At 40.9% G+C, this 4,566-nt stretch overlaps 1 long non-coding RNA gene across 1 annotated transcript in view; it reads left to right on the forward strand.

The window, feature by feature from the left end:
- LOC109322407 overlaps positions 1-3,950 on the forward strand; it is a 67,975-nt gene extending 64,025 nt beyond the window's left edge. Inside the window, exon 3 of the long non-coding RNA XR_002104383.1 lies at positions 3,935-3,950. This is a non-coding gene — a long non-coding RNA (uncharacterized LOC109322407). The remainder of the gene's footprint in view (positions 1-3,934) is intronic.
- Positions 3,951-4,566: the final 616 nt, after the last annotated feature.

The following is a 4,566-nucleotide window of genomic DNA, read 5'->3' on the forward strand; positions in this document are numbered from 1 at the left end:
TGACAGATTTGATGGCTAGAGGAATCCAGTCCCATTGAAACTGAGTCCCGTATGATAGTTCCATTGGGGGTTAGGACTTGCAGAAGGGAGAAATACAACTCCAGATAGAAACAGAAGTAACACAAGCAGCCCATTGATAGAACTATAGAGACCCCAGAAATGTACTCCCTACCTAATAAATGAGTCCACCCTAAAGTGATGGGTAAATCTGGTATCTATCTATCTATGTACATACATATATATACATACATACATCTATACACACACACACACACACACAGTGCTGTGTCATTTTGATAATGGAAAAATGTGGATTTTGGGTTACTTTTTTAAATCTGAAAATTAGGGATTTTTTTGTCAGAAGAAATAGGATCCCTGCTAAGCAGACCTACTGTAAGGGGAAGGATTCAGTTTGAAATTTGGGGGATATACCAAAGAATCCTAACCTTAGGATTTCTTTTTCTTTGAGGTTTTCAAGCTCAGCTACAATACAACATTAGTTTTCAGCTGACATGAACAAAATAAATATTTTAAGCGTTGATTTAAAAAAAATCATCAAAGTTTTGAGCTTCTGAATACTGAGTTTTTTTTTTGTTTCCTTTACTTAGATTTTTTCCTTTGGTCAAAATGTTTGTCATTGTGACCCTAGACCATATTATGAGTCCCTTTGCATTATCTTCAGGGTTCCTTTTTATCATGCTAACGCTGAAAATTTCTCAATCTGGCCTGAAGCATAATTTGTATTTTATTTTTAAAGTCTGGTGTAGTTAGTGACTTTATAAAGTATCACATAAGAAAAGGCCTCTGGAGCCTTCCGTTAACTTCATCCATTTTGTTTTTTGTTGTTTTAGCTAATGAGAACACTCAGAACCATGTAAAAGTACAGTTTTCGCCTCTTCCTTTGAAAAATGGTGCAGATCAAAGAGTAACTGTGAATATAAAAGAGAATATAAAAAAAAGATAGCACACGTATAACAAAGATCTCATGCACTCCAGACCACCAGTAATGATGATATACTGTTTGACAGGAGAGCTTCAACATCCTATACAATGTTAACAAAAGTTCTACCTCTCATTAGATTTATATACATGCCATTTATTTTTTCAACGCCGTTGTACAGTTTAACTTACTCTTCTTTCTGCTAATTTAAGCACAATTGTATGAAGTGGAATAAAACAATATTATGCAATAGTAAACATCAAGGATTACATAGCAAGGCTCCAGTATGGTTACAAAATTTTTTTCAATCAAGAAATTAATGAATTGCTACTTATCTTGACAATATACCTAGATTCTTTATTCACATGGAAATAAATAGCCAGTTTAGCTGCTGGTTCAAACACTTCCATTTCAACTGTTTTGATAGATATTTGTGTCTATAGAAAGTGTCTAATTCTATGGAAATTATTATGTGGTCATTGAAAAAATATTTAGTTTGTATTCAAATTTGATCAGAATAAGAAATTTTCTGATGAAAGGAAAAAAAAGACTATTTTTTGGACTGGATCTAGCAAATGGAATTTTGCAGATTTAAAATGCAAAACGATTTCATCACTTTATTCTGGATGAAATTTATGTCTTCATTTGGAGTGCTGTTACAGTTTACCTTTAAAACATTTTAAATCTGTGCGATGTTACAATATCATGAAGTTAGAGTAGCTTCAGAGCAGTTACAGGTTGAGGCTTAATGTAATCTTTGACCTACATTTCTATGACTTGCCACTAGAGGACTGGCAAGCAGGATCATGGGGCACCTATATATGTTATAGACATCTTCTCTAATGCATGTATCAGAGCAGACTTGATTAATCTAATTGACACACTCTAGGAGCTTCCAAGTCATGTGTATTCAGGTTCCCATGCTTCAAAATGACAGTGGGGGCACTTTAACTGAAGCTCATTGAACTTTAGTTAAAGTGCACCCACCACCATTTTGAAGTATGGTATGCTGAATACATATGACATTGACTTTAATTAGAGTGGCTCTTGGAGCTGCTGTGATTAAAGCATCTTTCCCCTCCTCCCGGAGTACATGTAAAGATGACCATGGGCAGGAACTAGGACTCTATTGCTTCTCTGGGGTGAGAGGAGGGTGGGTAGTATGTAGCTCAAAGGTAGAGCAGAGGGAAAAGGAAGAATCGGCATGGAGAATCCTTTTACTCCCAGAGAATGAAGTCCTAAATTTATCCATAAAGGTGGATATCAAAGGTAACAGGCAGAAACAGGGCAAACCTCCACCCACGTACCTCAGCTGCTGCCTGGAGGAAATGCAAGAAGTCATGTGGGGACTGGGCCCAATCAGGCAAGAAACAGTATTGTCTAGCTCAGGGGTGGGCAAAATGTGGCCTGGGGGCCCCTAAAAAATTCAGAAAATTAATATTTATCTGCCCTTGGCTGCCTGCCGTGTGGCCCTCAATGGCTTGCCAAAACTCAGTAAGCGGCCCTCTGCCCAAAATAATTGCCCACCCCTGGAGCTCATGCTCTGATCCATCTGTCAGGACAGCTGAGTTCTGGAGCTGGTTCTACTGTTAGCTTGTTATGTGGTGTTAGAGATTCTCTCTGCATGTTTCCAGTGTGAGCAATGATTTTGACCTTCCCTTGCAAAGTGCTTTGAAATGCATGGATGACAACTTCCACATAAGAGCTAAGCATGGCTTTGCTATGTGCTTGCTCTCTTTCTGCACTACCCTTGCTGTCTGGGCAATACCTGGCCATACCTTCCCAGCAGCTATTTCTCCCCTCTAGCTCCAGTGAACTGGATGTATTTAAATACCATTGACAATACAGTACTTGAGGCACTCCTCAGTTGACTCAAGGCATCCCTAGATAGAGATGAGATACCCCTCAATGAATTCCCCTGGCTCCGTGGTCTTTCTGCAAAAATGCCACTTGGAACAGTTGCTCTCAGCAGGGAGGGGGGCAGGGCAGAGAGACTACTAGAGTTTTGGAGGGTTCAAAGGGGTAGAGCGGCTGGAAGCTGTGCATCCAGGGATGCTGAAGGTATGAAAGTAAAGTATTTTACTTCCTCTGACCATTCAAACAATGCCTTGAAATGGTATGGGTAAAATGTTTCAAAGCTAAACCTCATTCTGAATGGCTTATCTTTAAAATGTTTAGAGGATACTTATGCTGGGTTAGTGAATGCTCCCATTTTAAGTGCCTTTATGATGATTTAGATATAGCATAATTTAGCACTTAATGGCTGCATCTACACATGTGCTTTACTATGGAGTAGACTAATTACCTGTGGCATAAAACATCACTGTTTACATGTGAGACGGTATTAGGCCACAGTTAACTAAATAACATCACTGTAAGATAGTACTGTCAGAGACAGCACTATCTTATGGTGGAGTAATTAACCATGGTTAAATGCAGATTTAGACACTGACCATGGATGTAAATTGCATTTGGTCAGCCCAGCCAGCAGGGGGCCAGAGTTTTGCTTGCTGCTTAGCCACATGACCCCTCACCCCCTTGGTGCATCTACAGCAATTAATGTGGAGCAATTAATGTGAAGCAATGAAGTCTGGAGAAGTCTGAGCCAGAGTAAATTACTCCTGGGCTCAGCATCTACATGTGTGCCTGGGACAGCAGGAATTTGAGTAAGGGTAGAGGAGGCATGGGCTGGCAAGTGGTACAGGGGGGCCAGACCTGGGCTCTAGGTGACAGCATCGGGCAGTGTCGGTGCCAGCTGGGACACAAGGGTGTTTAAAGTGCAGAACTGTATGGCTAGACAGCAGTTAGGAATCTGGCCCAGAACTGGCTGGACTGACGGGTGCAATTTATACCTGGCATCTATACATGCATTTCATCTCAGCAAACTATCCTGGCATCAGATAGTACTTTACCCGACAGTACTATCACATGCTGGCATAAATTAATTTACTGCGGCCTAATACTGTTGAACATACAAACAGTGACACTTTCTAGCTAATTAATCAGCTCTAGTAAAGAGCATAGCATGTGTAGATGCAGCCACTACAGTTTTTGTTTAAGCCAAATGTTTCTTCTTTGCTGTTGTTTGTTTCTTAATTAGTTTTGTTTGAGGTTCATTGAAACATGTTGCCTTTTGTTTATTTTGCAATGTATATTTTTGTATTTTGTAATGTGCTCAGCATAGCTTAAAGTAATGAGAATTATCAGAAATAAATTACCTATGGCCCCATCTACATATGCAGATAGAGGCAAAATGGGATCTAATGTGAAATCTGCACAATCATGCCTCCTGCCACACCACACTTGAATGGCAGGAGGCTCAAATGTGGGAAGACACATAAGATCCCATCATGCCTATGCTGGTGCTGGGGCAGCCCAATCCTGAGCTTCCTCCAAACTGGCAAGTAGCAAGCTCCCGCAGCTGGGAGCTTCCTTAGTTGAGGGCCTCCCAGGCTTAGAGGTACCCTATGCACCCCCAGGAATGGGGGACCGTGGCTACTGCAACCCACAGTACTCAAGGGAGCTTGAAACCCCCAGGTCCTGGATATCAAGACAGCCATGATCAGAGAACCTGGGGGTTTCATGTACCCCTGACCCCTGGGGATCACAGCTGCCATGATCCTCAG

The sequence above is a fragment of the Crocodylus porosus genome, unplaced genomic scaffold (assembly GCF_001723895.1).
Source record: "Crocodylus porosus isolate Cpor-Errol unplaced genomic scaffold, CroPor_comp1, whole genome shotgun sequence".
Taxonomy (NCBI): Eukaryota; Metazoa; Chordata; order Crocodylia; family Crocodylidae; genus Crocodylus; species Crocodylus porosus.